Consider the following 21,988-nt stretch of genomic DNA (forward strand, 5'->3'; position numbering starts at 1 on the left):
GTTGCGAGAAACCAGCTCATTTAAACACTGCTCATACAGACACTGGTCTAGAGATCTGGCAACAAGCGTCAATGCTCCATTTGATGTCTCTCTTAGCTTCGATCCAGGTGTGATGATTTTCCAGCTTCTCATCAATATGACGTCTGAATGTGCAGAGTACAGCATCAGGCTATAAATATGGGAAGGGAACAGAATCAATGCCTTAAGTGGTGGAGAAGTGGCGCAGAGCTTAGACGGAAGGATGGGGGATAAAATAAATGATTTGGCACGACAACCTTCCTCCCAGCCAAAATCTTTCAATCTCCTTCCTCTGTTCCTTATATTTCAGCCTCACTTTAATCTTCCATTTCAGGTACAGCTTCCTTCCTTTATGAGTGTGTTCAATTTCAATTTCCCACCTCTACCATCTGAGGTCTTATACAGCCTTCAAATGATGCCAGAATGAGATATTTACAAGACGAGGACAAATGAACATCTCAATGGTATATTTAGTTGAGATACACTTTCTCCTGGTTTCACAGACAAGACTTAAGCCTAGTCCTAGACTAAAATGTAAGTCTGAGCTGTTTCAACTAAAAGAAACTTGCAATGACTGATCTTAAAATATATCAGTGCTTTTGTTTTGTCTCATGATGCACACCAGTAATGTTTTTTCCTAAGCACGTTTATAAAAATTACTTAAATGTCCTAATTGAACAATGGCCTAATCCTGGCTTAGTCTCTGAAACCGGGCCTTTATGTTGTTATATTTCTATTTCAAATAAATGCTTTTTATTTCTTATTCATATAGGAATTTTGAATAAAATTCATCACAGTTTCCCAAAAAAATCATTGAGCGCCAATTAGCATATTAGAATAAATTTTGAAAAATCATGTGACACTGAAGACTGTAATTTAAAGACTGAATGTAAAGTAAATTTTTGTGAACACAATAACTATGACATCTCAATGAATCAGTCATCCTTTTCATGAACAAAAACTCACTGCCGGACTGAACAGGAGGGGGTATGCTGTTCATTCAGTTAGCTGTGAGAGTCAATCTTGTTCACTACAAGCAGAGAAAGAAGGCAGAAGAATTATGAATATGTAAAACTGACTGATGACCCACACAATTATATTAAATGATGAAAGGACATAATTGAAACAGCTAATATTTAAGCTATGGGTTTTATTTTCTTGTAGCATGATAAATGTAATGCCTAGCAGTTAATGGAGGGAAGAAATTACAGATCTGCTTTGTTGTGAGAATGCTAATGATGCTAAAACACTCTTTCAGAAGTCCATTAGTAGACTTGAAGACACACATTTGTAAAATAAAAAGACTTGTTTCAGCCACAGACATGTTTTGAATAAATCAGCTGTGTGTAAAAAGAGTTACTATGAATAAATGTGAACAAATCTTCTTGGTGAACTGATTCAAAAGATTCGATTCACTGTGATGAATCAAAAGTCACAAACTTTGTAGAGAATCTTAGAGTTTACAGCATTTCCTCCATGCCCTTTCATTTGAGGTCATGTCCTTTCTAATCTAAGTGTCTTTGTGTGTCATAATGTCCTTGTCTCTTATTGAGGTCCACAACAGTGACAGTGGGGGTCTCTGTCTCTGTGACTATTCGTGAGGTCAGGGGAGGGCTAAGAGGTCAGGGTTTAATCAGCTTGATGGCCTCTCGTTCATCTCTTTTCCCCCAATGACCACTGTGACCCTCATGGCAGCTGTTGATCTGTGTATGACCCTAAAACCACCCACAATAAGATGATCCACCCTGTCCCATTTCCACCTCCACTGGCCTTAATACCGCAACAAACACACATTTGGTATAATTATGAGGATAAAACTTAAAAAGCCCCACATGCACTCAAGTGGAATGGATGAGATTGGTATACAGTAACAGTTGCTGTTTCCATCAAAGCTGCACATTTAATTTATGTGAATAAAGGCAATTTCACAAAAACAATTTGCAAATAAAGCAGCACTTCCATCATGTATTCAAGAGAACAAAAACAACTTTCAGGCAAACTGCCGTAAATTAGAAATAGAAATGGAAGCAGTGGCCACTAGGGAATTCACTGTGGGTCTTGTATTTATAAACATAATAAAATACTTTAGACACATTAGAGCATGCAGAACATGCAAACATTTTGTCGAAATTCATGTTCGGTGGCAGATGTCTGGAGTGAGAATGTGCCAGACAGTTCTGGGAGATGCTATTAGCCATCATTTTGGCCAATCAACTGCCAATCATGACCAAAGCAATGTGTTTTCTTAGCTTTTTTTATTGAGTGAATTCTTTTCTTCCTAAACCTAATGAACCATTACTGCCATATAAGTAGCAGCCTCATCAAATCTCTCATTTACAAAATATGAACCATTTTTAATTACTTTTTGTAGTATTGAATTAATTATAAGTACACATTACTGTAAAAAAAAAAAAGAAAAAAAAAAAGTTAATTCAAGGATGCACTAAATGGTTGCTTTTTAAATGTCAAATAAATGCTTCTCTTTTTAACTTTCTTTTTATCAAAGAATCCTAAATAATGCATCATGGTTTCCATAAAAAATATTAAGCAGCACAACTATTTTCAACATTGATAAGAAGAAATCAGCATATTAGAATGATTTCTGAAGGATCATGTGACACTGAAGACTGAAATAATGGCTGCTGAATATTCAACTTTGCTATCACAGAAATAAATTATATTCAAATGGAAAAAAGTTACTTTAAATTGTAATAATATTATTATTATTTTATTTTTTACCAATTTTTAAATGTATTTTCTTAGGAGGCAGCTTAAGTTAACTACCTTTTGGAATATGTTTTGTTCCAGAACCTCTGTAGGCAGCTCTCTAGGTTTTGGAACAAAGCAGCTCTGTGCCCTCTTCGTAACCTTGCAATAACATTAATTCAACTTAAGAACAGAAACAACTCTTCTGTTCCAGTCGGGCATTACTAAGGGCTTATCAGACCACTAAACAGAACCTGGCTAATTGACAGAATGTGTGTATTTATGTTATTCCACTCTCCTTTCTTTTAATGTTATCACCACAAAGGCTCTGTTCTGTTTAAGCCAAATAGCCTGCATGTGTTTTGGATGTCGGGCCCTTGTAATTCAACCCTGGGCCCTGACATACAGAGAGTAGCGGATGGGATGGCTGATTTGCTAATTCTATCTGCTGCTACTTCGCTCGCTGAAATATTCAGAGACACACAGGCTCCTGTTACCTGCCCGGCCAGCAGACGAGGGCCTGCGGATCCACTTTCCGACCACAGTTTCTCCAAGGGCAACAAGTACGGAGTGTGTGTCGGCACGTAAGAGAGAGCTCACATTTGTTTGCAGTGGTATATGCATATGCAGAAGGTGTAGTTTCCTCTCGCTCTTTAACGAATGAGTGTCTGTGTGTGTGTGTGTGGTCACTGTTGGACATTCTCAGAGCCCTTTGCATTATTTATTGTGCTGCTCCAGGTCAATATAATCAAAAGGCGCCCAATATGTTTAGCTTACGCTACAAGCGACCATTTTGAGGGACACATTTGGTCTCATCTGGCTTTTATAAAGCAACACTCCTCAAAGGGCACAAAGGGACATACTTAAGGGTCTCCACAAACACGGGAGGGCCAAACTGCCTCCAAATATTACTCTAGACACAAGATAAATAAACTCAAGGGTATTCAATTCTGATCGGTTACCAAGTTCCACCCAGCTGTATTTCATTCATTATAAAAAAAATAAATCAGAAGTCATTCCCTTTTTTGAGAGGCCACATGTAAAAATTTACTTCAGGTTTTCACCTCTTACTAATAAGAAAATAAATGTTTAAAAGCACTTCGGAAAAATATTCCCTCCAGAAATCCATCAACCTCATGGTACCAATACACAAAAGCATACCTTTATGGTGGAATGATCTTTCTAACTCCTTCAGAACATCTTAATTATTTTATCCCTTAAAAAAATAAAATAAATAAATAAATAAAACACACTGGAAAAATGTACAGCCAGCATAGAGATCAAATGTTATTTAAAAAGATTCTGATGAAAAGGCCAAAATGCTAATGATGCACAAAAACATAATAAGGGCTGATCAGTGAATACACATTTGTGTGCTTATTGGACACAGTGAAGCACAAAAAGCCTGATTATAGACTGAGCATGTCACTGTCGACCTTTACTTTCAATAATCAACGTCGCTCTCATTGACTGTGTGAATGAACGTGCATCTGGGAATGGAGGAAAGGTGATTGTCACTCCAAACTGCAAGGCTGGAGCATCTGCTGTGTCTGAGCAAGACGTGTACTCCATCATGGTTAAAGGAATGCACATGTAAACAAACAAACACGGATCAGAGATCACCAAAGGTCACATGCCTTCTTCACGCAGGTCAGGCCGAAAAAAAATGAAAAGAAAACATTTATGCAGACATTTTAGCATTTGCACCTGGGGAAATAAGGTTGCAGTGGTGTATGAGCATAAGCTGATACTTCTTAAAAATATAATTGTCTTACGGGAAGAAGTGAGTTTGATGCTGACAAATTAGTGTTGTTATTGTTAAAAAAAAAAGAATTTATTGAAATAACAGAGGTAATGCTTTATTTTAAGGACAGTTCTCTCTGTTAACTAATTGCTTATTAGCATGCATAGTACTAGCATTTTAGCTTTTTATTAGTATTTATATATAGGGCTGGGTATCGTTTAAAAATTTTCGATATCGATAACGATACCTTGAGTTTGATACCGGTTCCTGAATGATACTTTTTTCGATACCAATTTTATGAAATCAGTTTTAACAAGATTACATTATCTCAAAAAAACGTTGGTTTTATTTTTTCAGCTTGTGTTGACATTTATACAGACTCAAAGCCTCATCTCCTGAGCCACTGCACAAAGAAACAAAATATATCCAACAAATAGTTCAAATAGTTTTCAGTTTACACATCTGTAAACTACATTTACATTTATTAGGCTACATTTACACTAGTGTGTGTTCGTTTTAAAACGCATAGCTCAGACAGAATCATAATTTTTATTAATTTATTCTAGGTTGTTAAAGACTTTATCCACTTTCATAAGTGGGTGTTTTATTTTCTTTCACTATATGTTTTATTGTTATGAAATTCTATTGTAGTATGTCTAATTTGAATGCATAAAAACTTAGTTTATTCAAATTTATTCTTAAAATAGCCTTATGAAATGTTTTATTGTTCCTCGGATATTCTGTGTTCTGGTCTTCAAATGAAGGCATAAAACATTAATTTCATTTATCTTTAAATTATTGAAAATCTAAGCTTATTTATTTATTTTGGCAAACAAAGGGGATTTACTATTAAAATTAAAACATGGAATAAATGTTGTGGGATCATTACTTAAAAATATTAAGTTTTAATAATTTTAATAGTAGCCTAGTAGTAACAGTGTGTACATTCTGCTGAACAATAGTAATGCATTTCTGGCACAGTGTCTTCGAACTTTTATTTTGATGGGTTGCTGTGAATACCTTTACAGTTCTGTGTATATATATATATATGATATGACGCTAGTTTTACTCAAATCAAACAGTAAAATGCTAATGAAGTGACTCTCAGAGCACTCCTGGAGATGTTGTTCATGTGTTTATGTCCTCATTTAGTGAGACGGCAGATGCTGAAATCACGCGTTTCAGTGTGTGTGTGTGTGTGTAGTAAACAAAACCGCACGATAGAGAGCAGACTGCTCCGTACACTTTCGAATCGCTCTCGCGGATGTCAAACACTGATCAATCTGCGCCGCGTCATTTTAGTCGAACACACCTAGTGCTGCAGGCTTATTGCCTCATTGACGTTGATGAGATTAACCCCTTAGGTATCGAAAGTTTTTCGATACTTGATGATATCAAGGCAATTCGGTCGGTGCCTAAAAAGTATCGAACTCGATACCCAGCCCTACTTATAAACAGTGGCGGCGTTTCCGTATGGAAGTTGCCATTCCCTAGCCCAGTCAAGTGCTTTGAAAAATTATCCAAACTTCATATCTCTATTATAATTCATTATTATTATTTTAAATCAGAGGGTTTTAAAAATATTTAACCAATGATAAGCATTAAAAGAGCTTGTCAGTAAAATGTCATAACGCCATTGGATCATCAAGCTCTCAGCGAAACCTCGTAAATTCACACCGCCTCCATTCAGATTGACGTGGTGCACACAGCCTGGAGGAGACAGATCTCCACCTTTTCGCAATGCAAGGGTAAATAAATAATTGATGTTTGAATAGTACAGCGTTATCTTTACTCAAACACTATGCATGTAAAGGCTAATGTTTTTGAGTGTTTGAAGAGCGGAGAAGTAGTAGGTTATTTGCAGGCTTGGGGAGTAACGGAATACATGTAAAGATGTTACGTAATCAGGATACAAAAATCTAGTAACTATAATCCGTTACAGTTACATCAAAAAAAATAAGTATTCAGATGACAGTTACATTTTTTAAAAAGTGGGAATACTATCAGGATTACATTTGTTTCATTTAAAATTAAATAAATGAGTTTTTGACATAATAACGCTATATTTAGCACTACTCATCATACAGTAGTTCCTGGTTCTGTTGACACATGTTGACTCATGCGTGTCACGTGTATGTTCCTGTTTAGTTTCCTGTTTCTCCTTATTTGGTCATGTTCCTGTGTTCCCTGATTAGTTCATTCTGTTCAACCTGTGTCTGGTTAATTATCTCATTGGTTTCCTATTATTTAAGCTCTATGTTCTCCTGAGTTCCTTTGTCCTGTATTATCTTGAGTCAACGTGTTTGTGGTTGTACGTTCTCCTAGTGATTATCCTGTCTCCTGAGTTTAAGTTTACATTAAATACTGTTTATTTTGGGATATCTCCTGCTTCGTGCTCTTATCCACAACAACTAACCATTACAATGTGAGCCACCTGCTGGTGCGCGCACAAATAACACCCGTCTACAATTATTCTCTTCAAACGCGGGACGAGACACTGCTACAGTTAATTACGATGCTTCCTGCTGGGAAAAACGTTTTCATGTCTAGAAATTTCACAGTTATTTTGTTTTCAAAGGGGATAAAATAAATAACATAATTGTACAGCATAAGCTATATGCATGAAGACTCTTGCTTTAATAAAGGCTACTCAACCAACTTGAACAATTGCAGGTACGACTAGCATGGGAATCATCATGCTAGCTAAAATTTTGCGTTTGTTAGTGATCTAAAATTCCATGGTGTGCATGACTGCAGTTGTGTGTAAGTTTTCTAGCGGAAGATGAGCTGGAAAATGTAGAAATTTACATGAGAGTCCCCACACCCCGGATCAGTCAATGAAATGAAGAAAGATCACAGCATTTCACATACATTTCGATATATAGGCTTATTTTAAAATAGACAAATATGTATATGGTGTAAATTTTTTAATGTTGTGTATAAACTATTTATTTTTTACTAAGACTACATGTTAAAGAAATTAAAAAAAATAAAATCAATAAAATAAAACTAATACTAAACTGTATAGCCACTAGATGTCTGATTGGATTATTTTTAATAGTTTCAAATAGTTTGTACTATAGTTTTTGTTAAAGTCATAGTTAAATAAAAGTAGATATTGCTTTTTTGACTTTATTTACATATGTGAATAAAAGGAATCCAAAAGTAATCAGATTACATTACTTTTATATTGTGGTACTTGGATTAAGTTACTGAATACTTTTTTGATGAAGTAAATTGTAACTGTAAAGGAATAGGCTACATTTTAAAAGTAACCCTCCCAACCCTGGTTATTTGTCGTCTAGCCATATACTTTTGTATGTTTTAAATATCCTGTGCATTAGCGCTTCATTTGATATTTTGGCCAAGTGTATTAAACAAGAAAAACTAAGCACCCATATAGCTACAATCAACGCTATATAACCTGTAAAATTGCTGCCTCAGATAACAGTTAAAGCGGTTCTAATGACAGACAAAACACTCCATCGCCGTCATTCTCTGTTCAAAAACATTGTTAACTCCATTTGAGCTTGATTTTCATATAATGTTAAGTACAAGTGTCTGATACTATACCAATGCTGACAATGCAGTGTTTTTTTCCCCTTTCTCTCTTTTCCCTTCCGTATTTCAGTGCTTCAGCGTGCCATGGGATTGTTTTATTAATCAACACCCACAACCCCCATGCCCCGATCTCCCCCCCCAACCCCACTGCGCTATACACTATGGTTTTGTGAAACGCCGCCACTGCTTATAAAGCACATATTAATGCCTTATTTTGCATAATCATATTTTAGATCCCTTAATACTACCCCATACCTACAGTAAACTTAACTACTTTATTAACTATTAATAAGGAGGAGTTTGTTCAGGGAAAACTTAGTTGATAGTGAATATGTGTTCCCTATTCTAAAGTGTTACCAAAAAACAAATATTAGGTGGAAAACTTACATTTAAAAAAAATAAGAACATATAAGAAATGTTACTTTGAGAACTAAAATTAAAATAAGATAAGTTAATCTGCTAAAACCAAAACTAAACTAAACTAAATGAAACTAAAATCTTTAAAAAAAGACACAAATGACAAAAGCACACAAAAAAGCACAACATTAACACTACAATTAAAATGAAAACTGAACATAAAAATAAAAGCTAATCAAATATTAATACTATAATGTTATCTAATACTAAAATAACACTGTGTTAAAATAACACTCTTTTTTTAATTAAAATAAATACAATTGTATCTCTTTGTCAGAAGATGTATAATGATTAGTAACAGAGCTGTATTGGGCTACTTTTCATTTTGTGATTTCAATAAGGTTCTGATATTTGCCTCAGACTAGATGAAAAGATAATAAGGACAGAATTTAAAGTACAACAACTGCTGTTTTGTACATTCATAAAATAGATTGCATTGTAAATCTATGTGAAGGTAAAGGCATCAGTATGAAATGGCTCCACAGAATTTTATGGCTTAATCTTGATGTAATTGACCTTAATATGTTATTGAGCTAATCATCTATAATTTGTTTTGTAAACCAGATGGCCATTTGCAAGGAGATATGTGTGCAGGCAACAAAACAAATTCATTAGGCTCATAAGTTAGGGCTAACCAATATGTTCAAAAATCATTCAAAATTTCACACTGAAGAGAAAGGAAGGGAAATAAAGGATCTCGTTTCCATCATGACCCTGAAACCTTTGCGCAAATAATTTTTTATGTTTCCATGACAACTGTAGAATGATGGCATGGAAAGATAGTAGCACCATGCACCATGATATGGGAAGATAAGTGTGGTGGAGACAGCAGAGAGGGAAAAGTATGAAGACCAGAGGCAAAAAAGTAGGGCAAATAAAGAGCTAGGTATAATAAGTGTGCTACAGACGTCTCATGTCGCCTCACAATGGCAGCACTCCACGCTGAACAGGTCTGTCAATTCACTGCTAAATTTCCCAAGGGGCTTTGCGACAGCGCTCAGCACTTCCAGGACCCTGGTGTGTGGAGCACTGGGAGTTTGTGCGTCGTCTGCTCTACCTGAATTTACCAATGACAAGCACTGCGCAAACTAGGTCACGGGGTACGGTCAGCGACATAGGAGTGCTGATGACTCCCCTGATAGTACTGGGATAAAAATGCAGGTTTTGTGGCAGCTTGATAGCTGTGTTTCTAACCTTTTGTTATCTCATTGTAAGAGCTTCCTATTTTTCTGTGCACTGTATACTCAAGAGGTGTCAAACACAGCATAATGCTGAAATAAAAGTAAGCTCTGTCAAAGTGTCACAGGTTTGTAAAATGCAACAGAAATTTAGCACAAAAGGACATTTGGTTCAGATTTTTAAGTTTACTCATGAGGAAGGGTTACTTTAAAAATGTATGCTACTGTTCAAAAATTTGTGGTCCGTATTTATGTGAATGCTTTTATTCAGCAAGGATGCATTAAATTGATCAAAACTTTCCATTTAACAAAAAATCCTACAAATAAAATTATTTGATTTCTACAAAAAATATTAAGTAGCACCAATTTTTCAACATTGATAATAAATGATTACGGAGCACCAAATCAGCACTTTAGAATGATTTCTGAAGAATCATGTGACACTAAAGACTGAAGTAATGGCTGCCAGAAATTCAGCTTTGCTAGTCTAAATTACATTAAAAAAAATTTACAAAACAAACACAAATCATTTAAAAAAAAATCTTACACATCGGAACAGGAGTACATTACAGAATTAGTATTACTACGCTATAAAAATAAAAATAAAACAGATTATGTTTTACAAACTACTATTTCAGTTTTTATTCTTCAAAATGCTACATTTAATTCTGTTTAATGTCATTTCTTTTAGAATTATTTGTAAAATTTACTAGCAATTTCTGAATGAAAACTGTTTCAAAGCCATTTTTTTCCAATAATCATTTTAAGTTATTAATAATCACTAAATAAATCATACTAAATATGTAAATATGCAAGTAACCAAATTCAAATATGAAATTAGCATAATTCACCTGGTTTTAATTTAATTATGGATTACTTCAGGGCAAGATTAATTTTACAAGGTATGTCATTTTCTTAATCGCAAGCACTCCTTAGACCAGGGGTACTCAACAGGCGCATCCGGCCCGTCTGCATTAATTTTGTGGCCCGTGTCATGCTGAAGATTAATGTATTTTTATTACAATTTACGCTCAAAATATTAGGCAGTTTGATTGTATTAATCAAATGTATACAATCGCAGTATTAAAAGCTGCTCGATCTCTGCAAGTGCTGTAACTAACCACGCGGCACGCCCCAAACAACGTTGTCTAACGAAAGAAGACATTTAATAACATGATTTTACTCCACAACATCAGTCGAGTGTTTGAAATAACTTAATTTTGTGAGCTGATGTGCGCTTTTTGTCACAGAACGAGGCAGATAATATATTCCTACATACGGTAAAAGGCAAGGTTTTCATAATAATAATAATAGAATTTCTTAAATCTCATTTTGTAAAAAAATAAATTAAAAAAAATCGCGAATCGAATCGTGAACTTAAAATCATGAATCGAATCGTGAGTTGAGTGAGTCGTTACATCCCTAATCAATATAGCAAAACAAACTTTTAATCCAATTTTTGTTCCAGATTTTTACAATAAAAATAAATATATATATATATAGCCCTACCTTCTATATATATATATATATATATATATATATATATATATATATATATATAGAAGTATAGATGAAATATATAGTATAAGTATAGATGTATATGTATATATATACACACACACATAATTATAATTTTTTTCATGCTCAGTGTTATTTTAAATAGGACAAGGACAAGGACAAGTAAGACTTAGATAAGTAATAAACTGTATTTCTAAATCAGTAAATCTGCAAATATTGTCTTAAATAAAGTCTGATGATGAAAATTGTAATTTGTGGCCCTTCGCATTTTATGTAGTTTAAATGCAGCCCACTTGGCCTCTGAACTTGAGTACCCCTGCCTTACACAGTAAGTGTGTTTACATGTACATGTACAACAAAACACTGATGACTATCAAAAATCAGCTCGTTGTAATCCAGACAACAGTTTACATAAGATTATGAAATTGTCTAGGGTTTTCTTGGTTTTGGCATCAACAAGATGTTTACTGTACATGACACATTGTTGGGCTATTAAGAATAAGCGAAGTATAATCGTGCATGTAACACTAGTGTTGGCTCTCGAACAAGCAGTGCGCCACAGAGCCAGCATGTATACTTTTTGAGAAAAATATCATATGAAGGGCTTACTTGATGCTATACATTAAACTCAAACAGGAGAAAACAATACCTGCCAAGTCACAATTCATTTCAAAGAGCATTGCAGGCATAAATGTGAGTGTGTCAATTCTTGTTCATTGCTTTAAAAGTGGGGAACAATAGACAAAAGTGTTACCTATGCAGTTCCCATGTCACATTTGGCAAGGTCCTACACTGGTGAGAGCACTTCATTTATGTCCTATCGCAATTCCCATTTACATGCAATGTACAGGTAACCTGATTGAATCTTTTTACAATCTGTAACAGAATACTGTAACCTTTTTAAATTACATTACGTCATTCCAAGTATCCTGTTACTTCTCAAGTATGGGTTTATCACATTGTTGCACGTATCAAATAACACCTTCCTGAGAACTGTAAATGCATGACCATAATAGCTAAGATAACGTATTATGCATGAACTAGCAGGTGGGCTAGCAGAGAACCATTATAACTGCTTGAAGACCATTCCCCGGGTCATTTCCACATCCTCTGCAGGTGAAAAGGACTTGATGAGGGTTATTCAGCAATGAAATAACACATTCTCCTTTGAGAGAGTGGATAGTACTGTTCCTGTTTGTTCTCACCTGCTACAAGCGTAGCATATTAGTTTAGCCTTGCCTTGAACTCTACTGACTTGACTCTTGTGTTTTTTTAATGAGCACTATGTGAATTGTTTAACTCATAGGACCATGAATACTTAATTCAAATTAATTCAGTGACTGAAAGTAACAGGAAATGTTTGTAAGGGGAACAGACCGTGACATCATGCTTATACCTTTCTTTCGATAGCTTTTACATTCTCTCTCCATATCCCTATCTCAAGCTCTTCTCAATCTCTTTTACTTGCTTGATCTTCACACAAACTGACAGCTATCTTCTCTCTCTCTCTCTCTCTCTCTCTCTCTCCCTGAAGCACAGTAGTGTGTTGCTAAAGGTGACCCAGCCTGAAATCAATAGGTGCTGCCTGAATTAGTCAGAGACATATGAGGTGGACTGTAAGCCGAGATTCAGCAAAGCTATCGGCGCAAACAAATGCTGTGATCGTTCTCTCATCCTCTCATTTTCTGTGTGCGGGAAAGCACTGAATGACGCCATCAAAAAGTTAAGCTTAAAGGGATATTCCATCCAAAAATGAAAATTCTGCCATCATTTTCTCACCCTCAAAGCCGTCCCAAACCTGTAGTACTTTCTTTTGTGGAACAAAAAAAAGAAGCTATTTTGAAGAATGTTGGGAACCAACCAGTATTAGAGCTCATTGATATTCATCAATGAGAAAAAAAACAAAACAAAAAAAACACTGAGACATTTCTCAAAATATCTTTTGCATGTAGCCATGTTGTAAAGATAGAAGGTCTTACAGGATTGGAATGACATGAGGGGAGTAAATGATAACAACATTTATCAATACCAAAGTCAGATCTGGATGGATGGAATGGATGGAATGGGATGAATGGATTGGTATGGAGGGATTGGGATGGACGGATGTGGTGGGATGGATGGATGGATTGGGATGATGGATGGATGGACGGATGGACAAATTGAGAGATAGAACAAACGACAAAATGCATGATAGAATGATAAAACAATGGAGGAATGGAATAATGGATGGATGGATAGGCTGATAGGAATAAGCAGAACAACATAAATATAGATAGAATTATACCTACAAACATCAGAGGGAAGAGATGTGTGTGCTGACATGCATTAGTGTGTGTGTATAATCTTTGTATCGGTGCCATGACTTCCATTGAACCTGTTCCAAGTTTAATTTAGCATATGATTTATTATGAAAATAGCTTGAATCTGAATCGCAACAGCTTATTTACCACAAATTATCAGCTGCAGGTGCATCTGAATGAACACACACACATAGACAGGCTACAAAGATGAGAGTCATTTGTACATTGTTCATAAGATCATGGTTCATTTCAGATTACATGATAGGTCAATGCCTTCTTTCTTTTTTGAACCCTTTTCTCACATCTATTTTTGCGTTCCTAATTGGGAGGAAAGGTTGTAATCCTTCTTACTCTCACACAAAATGTTAAAGATTTAGAAGTCAAATTCACCCCAGTCTGCGAATGTGAATGAGGGCCTAATAAGAGCCTCAGTTCTAAATTTAGACCTAGTTTACAGACACAACACAAGACAATACCTTCAGATATCTACTTTGAGTAGCTGCAAAAAGATCACATCAGTCAGTGTTGGCGTATAGGCACAAGGGGTTTTGACCCAGTTTTGTTCCCCCAAACATGAAAAAAATGAATGAATAAATAAATGAGAGTAAGGGGTGCGCTTGGTGAACTCTGCTCACGGCATTGTTAATGATTAATGCCTCTCCTCTTAAGGGCAGCTGCTTCCTGTGTGTGATATCACTCCAGTGCTGGATACAAGTGACGTAAGTGCAACTCAATTACACAGCACAACAAACTCTCAAACAAATACACGACATCCATTCGCTGATATAAAATCGAGATCTGTCTACAAATACATTGGAGTAGTCAATAACACAAACTGACAAGAACGCACATATAAAGCTGCTTAAAGACATCTAAACAGTGAGCCATCAATAAGGCAAGCAATCACTCGTGACCTTGCAGCAAATGAAAGCTTTGCTGTCTTTATTTGACAGAACGCAGGCTCAGGCACATCTCTTACCCAAAACAGATGAATGATATAGGTCTACACACACAGACACACCTCATTTAACAGCCATCACACAAAAACATCTCAAATTAGCCTTTCTTTCAGCAACACACTGACTTGCTATGTTACAATACGTATATCATGATAAACAATATTTATCTGGACACCAACACTAAAACCTTATCCCACTGTCATCTAAATGTAAATAAGAACACATCTGGCAGCACTGGAAATAGCATGCCTTTATAGATGTAATAAATGAACAGCACTAAAGGGGTCATATCACATTGTTTAGCTTGATAAATGATTTTTTTATCTTTTGAAACTGAAAGCTTGCACATTAACAAAAGATCGACCACATGTCAACACTGCCTATTTGGTGTTTGGTGTGAAATGTGGCTCGCTCAGACACAAGGCAGTAAAAAGAAAGCAGGATGGATGCTTCCTAAACATCTGAAGAAGAAAATTACTTTTATTCCACATTCCATATAATTAACGATAAGGGTATCCTTCTGAATTATCCCAATGTTAAATTTAATTGAACACAAGTTTAGCAAAGAGCAAACACACAACCTGTGAATAATCACTGTTGCTCATTTCACATTTTACATACTACTTCAAGGTAGGGATGCCCACTATATAAATATTCTGGCCAATAATTATTTTCATGTTATGGCCAAAAACCAATAAATGGCCAATATTTAATTTCATCCCATTACAGAAAAAAACACATGAACTTCACATGTGCAATTTCTGTAAAGGATACTACTTTGTCTAAATAAAACACTAAAATAAAACACTAAAAACGGAAAAAAAGAAAAAAAAGAAAAACAAAACCTAATCTAAAAATTATTTTAAATATTTTAAATAAAAATTAAGTTAATATTTTAAATGTAAAATAAAACACTAAAATCAGCTAATAATTTAAGCACCACAACATCATAATGCTCAGAGTGAAAAATAAATATTTATTTTGACATTTGCTAAAGATTACATTAATTATGTTATGAGTGTTTTTAAAGATTAACTTTAAGATTTATTATTATTTTTAATTTTTTTTTGGTGGGAATGAACATGAGGGAATGAACATGCACAATTAAATATACAATAAAAGCCAAAACATATCCAAAATTGACTGATACAAAAAAACAAAACAAACAAAAAAAGATAATAATAATAACAAAATTTTCAGGCAAAATCTAGTCATTTCAACAGAAAAAATGCAGGTTCTGGGTTTTTTGCATGAGGGAGAAATGTTCACACAAAATTTCTGCGCCAAAAAACAGCAAACTGATTGTATTGAAAGAGACTTCTGTGTGAGCAGTGCTTAATAAATTGGTATGCCATTGCCAATTAAATATTGCTGAAATATTGTTCATATGACTGCATCTTCAAAGTGCTCTAATGAAGACAACTAACCCCAAAACATAGAAAACAAACAAAAGAACAAATCAGGTCTGTTCCTGAGGCAGCTCGTTCTCTTTAAGGCAGTGGTCTCAAACTCAATTCCTCGAGGGCCACAGCTCTGCAGAGTTTAGCTCCAACCAGCTCCAAATCACACCTGCTTGGAAGTTTCTAGTGATCCTGAAGACCCTGATTAGCTGGATCAGGTGTGTTTGAATAGGGTTGGAACTAAACTGTGCAGAGCTGTGGCCCTCCAGGAATTGAGTTTAAGACCAATGCTTTAAGGTGTATGACACAGTGATTTAAATATAGTTTAGTGGAGCCTGTGCCATGTCGTGGCGGATGTGGACAGGTTCTGTCAGGCGTGCTCTGTTCTGTGCCTGGCACTTTCTGAGCGTCAGAACCACGATGTATGTCAGCATTGGGCTCCCAGGGGGTGAGGCTGCAGAGTGCTGAATGGTGCTGTTTGTGAGACTGGATGGGTGGGATTGGAGTGTGAATGTGTGTGTGCTCAGGGCTGTGTGGTGGCGTGGACTCTTGCTGAGCTTGCGTCCCCCACTGTGCCTGACAGCAGTAGCTCAAACTATGCCTGCCTGATGAGGGAAAACAGAGAGCTGAAAAACACAGAAAGCTAAAACCAGAGAGGGAACAACTGAAGCGAATTAAAAATATCCAGCCCTTTTTGGCGGGCAAGGTTAAATGTTTAATAAAGAGAGTGTACTGCATTGTTAGGCACTACATAAGCAGCTGTAAAACACATGTATGACAATGGCGTATCACATGATCTGAGAAGCGCAGGACAGACCGGTGAGGGCTTTGTTTTCATCACAAAGACCAGCTATCCTCTCACCCATCCTGTTCTGCCGTTACGCTTCAGACATATTTAGCGCCGCCGGAAGGAAAGAAGAGCCAGCAGTATCATTTTCCAACCAGTGTGTAATTCAGAGACCCTTTTATGCGTTCTGCTTTGCTTTACTCTACCAGAGAGAGAGAGAGTGAAACAGACAGAAAGGGAGAGACTTTATATTGAGAGCCCATCTGTCAGTCTCTTTTCTGAATATGTCCATATAATTCTAATTTATTACTCCCAAAGGGAAAATAGGATGAAAGAGGAAAAGAAAATGGAAAATGAACTGAAAGGAAATCGGTGCAAGTGTGAAAACTCAGTATGAAATTAAAGAATGAGATAAAGAGAGGAATGTTCGTTAATAAGTACTTGGATAACTGACAACCTAAAGAGAGAAAGAAAGGAACAACTGTAAAGACATAGATTAAAAAAGAACATGTACGTTGTCAAGCAGAACTGAAAATGATCCATAGAGTCACAGCCTAGCAGCACAGATTATTATTAACTAAAAAAATAATAATAGGAAAACATTTTCAATACCTGAATTGAAATTAAAATAAAACACAACTGAAACTAAAATATATTTTCATTACCCCAAAATTAAAATTAAATTAGAAAGGCCAAAATTATTATTTTTGAAACAATAATTATCATAATACAAGACTAAAGTGTTTAATTTTGAATATTCTTAAATTAAAATTAATATATATATATATATATATATATATATATATATATATATATATATATATATATATAAAACTAATACAACTTTTTAAATAAACTTTTAAATGAAAAACGTAAAACTACACGAGAGTTAAAATGAACAAAAATAAAGTACACTGAAAAGACAAATTAGCTATAAATTAAAAAAGTATTAAACTGTTTTCAATTTACATTATTAATTCAATTTCAATTACATTTTTAAAACTTTAAAAACACTGGTGCCCTGGTGCTTATGCAGTGATTCAAGTTCGAGCCTGTTTCATAACATTTCCAATCCTTCACATCATTTCCTGTCCTCTCTGCTCTGAAACATACCAAAAGGCCAAGATGAAAATTGTAAAAAATCTAAATGAAAGCTCAGAGAAACAGCCAGCTGTCCTAAGATAACCGGACTCCGACCGGTAGTGACTAGTCTGTCTGTTCAGGCAGACAGATAAATGGGCACTGTCACAATGGTGCAGCCTCCCTCCACCACTTATGACAGCGCATCCGTCAGTCTCACAGAGACCAACATCAAATTATCCAAATTAAAACGGGCTTAGTGCAGCATCTGGCCCTATCCCTAAGGACCCCAAAACAGCTGAGCTCAAAGCAGACCTTCAAAAAAACGTCATGTCCCTCTCGTAAAGCTTAGACCACATCACATGGTACGATGCCAGCCGTAATTAAACAGGGTTACAGGTCAAATAGGTTCATATGGCTCATTCAGATCAGTTTGTACTACATTATGCTGGTCTATATCAGGGCTATCAAGGTACATCTGGTCCAAGATCACTGTAAGACAACCTATGTGCAGGAGATGAGGTGAGATAGAGGAAATCAGCTCTGAAAGCATAAAATGGCCTTTTTGTGCTCACTTTCCCTTGAAAGTCTCATAATTCACACTGTATTTGTAGCCTACGTAAGATGACAACAGTCAGTCACGATAATCTAACATGTAAGCGATCTCTGTATATTAAGTTCAGCTCTTGGTATGTGTTGGTACTACATGTGTATCTAACTTTGTAATGTGACCTCTGTATACTTTTTTGAGCATTTGGTATGTGTTCTGTCCTTTGATGTTTGTTTCTGTTCCTTTAAACCTGACTTTTAAAGCAACCTTTGGTGTTGGAAAGGCGTTAAATAAAAATTATTATTATAATAACAATGGGTTTTAAAGACTTCTTTTTTTTTTTTCACAGAACATCAGAAGTCATGATCTTTTCAAAGAAGAAATGTGCATAGACAGACAGATAGGTAGTCCTCAGTTTCTCAGCACAACAAAATATTTACATATATATATATATATATATATATATATTTAAATAAGTTCCCCTTATTTTATTTGAAGACGAGCTTTTTCTCATAAGGAAAGTACATTTGAAAGGGCTCTTACCTCACTGAAACAGCTGGCTCCCTCCCAACATGATGGAGTCTTGAATAACAAAAGACTTTTAACAAAGTAGCAAATGAACGTGAGGAATCCCCCTCCATCTCAGTGAAATCCCACCAGCGGCACATTCTCCTGAAGGGAAATACATTTGCATTTTCATAAGGACTCGATAGTCATCCAGCCGACACAATGATGAAGCGTTTATCTGCAAATGGAGAGGGAATGGAGAAGCGAAATAGATAACATGATGGGAGGAATGAGGCTATTTAAACTTACACTGAGGGACTGTCTGCGTGACAGAATTGTGATAAAGAGAAACTGGAGTAGCCTATAGCCTATTTCAGCCATTCCGTGTAAAATAATAATGGATCAAAATAATAAGTGAAATAAGATTTCACAATCGACTATGGGAACCGATGCTTGAAGCAAACACAACGCAAGGAAGAAAATAATCCATATCTAAACGTTTTGTGAGGAAATCAAGAGCGCGAAGCGTCGAACAAAACCACGTGCAGGCGTGAACGCGGCAGCAAAGGATAAAGAAACCGCTGGATAGCGCAAGTATATATTATTAATATATAATAGTAAATAATTATTATACACAGTTTAACATTATATATATAGGCGTTTCTTCAGCTAGGGGCACTTAGCTTTGTGAAGTTGAATAAAACAAAACTTGTTCAAAAGTCACGTAACACAGTCTCATGAGTTTAAATAATTTGTCGAGTTTTAAGGTCTGAAAGAGGACAAACTTAGATTACAAGAGAAATTGTTAATATTTTACTTTTTTTTCCCAACCTGCAATGAACAAATGTCATTTCCACCACATCTCAATATGCAGCTGTTATTTAAATATATGCCACTCAAGAATTGTCTAAGATCATTTTTGTAACTATTTTTACCAGTTTTTCTATGAACAATAATTATACATTTGTTAATGAGATAAATTAACTGCCCTAAGGACCAAATGCTGAACTGTACACCTGTCACACTCTGAAATGTAATATTGGTTTGGGTAAGAGCTTATTAGAAAATAAATATAACTTAAATAACTTGAATTTTTATATTAAGTAGAGCATGATCTCATAAATTGTGGATACATTTTTAATGTGTGATGAGAACTTTTTAAATATTTTTTTAAAATATGTGTGGTGATGTAAATGACAGGGTGGTGGTGGAAATGACAATGAATTAACGTGAATGTAGATAAACAGTAGAGATATTTATTAGAAAAAGTCTTAAACTCATCACACTCATTAAACTCAATTCACAAAGTCATTAAACATAGCCTATCAATTGTACTTTGTAACCATAAATGTCATTTCCACCACAGAGGGCAGTGTGGTGGAAATTACATTTCTGTAGTTTTTTGTGAAAAAAATGGAAGATAGCTTCACTGATTAGCTTTGAATTGATACTTAGCATTTCATGTATGCAAAATACTCTTATTTAACTTAAAATTTTTAGCTTTTTAAAAACACCCTTGAAGGTACAGCATGTTTGGAAATGACGTAGAATAAATATATTAACTGATCAAGTAATATTTACCTTGATTTTTTTTCATTTGTTGTTGATGAAAATTTTAATTCCCTCCATGTCCAACATGTGCTCTGATGTCACTGAACATTTCCATAGAAACCACCTAAACAATCTTTCACACAAACTTTTCAAAGGGACATTACAGTGTTGTGGTGGAAATTACACTAATACTGTGCGACAGCTATATTTTGTATAAAAAGTAATATTGATAGTGGTCTCACATTAAATACTATAATGTATTTTAATTCTAGTGCTTAATTCAGGTACATTAATAGTTACCAGATAAGTCATATTTTTAAACTGTATTTTCATTCTTGAAGTTTAAAAGTCTGGGTGTGCGACAAGGAGAAAACAGTGATTTTGAAACCTATAAGGAGGTTGAAAAAATCATAATAGAAAGGTGGTAAAAAGTTTTTAAGGTGGTTTTATTGTTAGTTTGACAAAGAAAGAGGAATTTGTCCAAAATTATATGTATTTTTAAAAATATGACCAAAGAACATAAAAGTGCCCATAGTCTAAGAATCACCAGGTGCATCTCAATAAATTAGAATGTCGTGGAAAAGTTCATTTATTTCAGTAACTCAACTCAAATTGTGATATTCGTGTATTAAATAAATTCAATGCACACAGACTTAAGTAGTTTAAGTCTTTGGTTCTTTTAATTGTGATGATTTTGGCTCACATTTAACAAAAACCCACCAATTCACTATCTCAACAAATTAGAATATGGTGACATGCCAATCAGCTAATCAACTCAAAACACCTGCAAAGGTTTCCTGAGCCTTCAAAATGGTCTCTCAGTTTGGTTCACTAGGCTACACAATCATTGGGAAGACTGCTGATCTGACAGTTGTCCAGAAGACAATCATTGACAACCTTCACAAGGAGGGTAAGCCACAAACATTCAAAGCTGGCTGTTCACAGAGTGCTGTATCCAAGCATGTTAAAAGAAAGTTGAGTGGAAGGAAAAAGTGTGGAAGAAAAAGATGCACAACCAACCGAGATAATTATTTAATACACGAATTTGAGTTGAATTGCTGAAATAAATGAACTTTTCCACGACATTCTAATTTATTGAGATACACCTGTATGTACGTATATATATATTATAAAGATAATTCTTTTAAATTAATAGGAATAAATTGGATTATTGAAAATTAAAAACATTCTCAGTTGAGAAATTATTATTGTTCTCAAGTAGCCAGTGCAGACCAGACAGTCATATTTTTCACAAGGTTAAAGCAATATTTTAAAGTGAAAGCTGACTTTCAGTTTTTAGTTTTGGAATCTGTAGGCTACTCGCATCTGATTTATCCTTAAATGGGCAGGAACTTTATAAAAAAAAAAAAAGTCTATTGCTATTCCCAACACAATACAAATGAAGAGTTCAGATGCAAAAGCCTCTAAGTGCCATCTGAAATTTTCATCTAAAGTGAGCGTTTTTATCAGGCTTCTATGTTTGGGTTCAGTAATTTTACTCTAATGGCAATGCATGTGTCCCTTTCTATGCAATTACAGTGAAATAACTGAACATAAGTATAGGAGCCTGATAAAAATGCTCATTTCAGAAGAAAATTTCAGACAGCACTTAGAGGCTTTTGCATCTGAACCCTTCAAATAGATGTTACAATTTATATCTCCCATGATATTAACATGTAAAAGATATCACCATTTACCCTGAGGTCATCACC

At 35.1% G+C, this 21,988-nt stretch overlaps 1 protein-coding gene across 2 annotated transcripts in view; it reads right to left on the reverse strand.

The window, feature by feature from the left end:
• Positions 1-19,275, reverse strand: part of spsb4a (splA/ryanodine receptor domain and SOCS box containing 4a) — a 76,466-nt gene extending 57,191 nt beyond the window's left edge. For both annotated transcript variants that reach the window (XM_058797730.1, XM_058797734.1), the window contains exons 1-2: positions 19,035-19,275; positions 18,762-18,890 (exon numbers count right to left, since the gene is read on the reverse strand). The gene's annotated coding sequence lies outside the window, so the exon portion shown is untranslated. The remainder of the gene's footprint in view (positions 1-18,761; positions 18,891-19,034) is intronic.
• Between the last annotated feature and the right edge of the window lie 2,713 nt (positions 19,276-21,988).

Source organism: Onychostoma macrolepis, chromosome 02 (genome assembly GCF_012432095.1).
Source record: "Onychostoma macrolepis isolate SWU-2019 chromosome 02, ASM1243209v1, whole genome shotgun sequence".
NCBI lineage: Eukaryota > Metazoa > Chordata > Actinopteri > Cypriniformes > Cyprinidae > Onychostoma > Onychostoma macrolepis.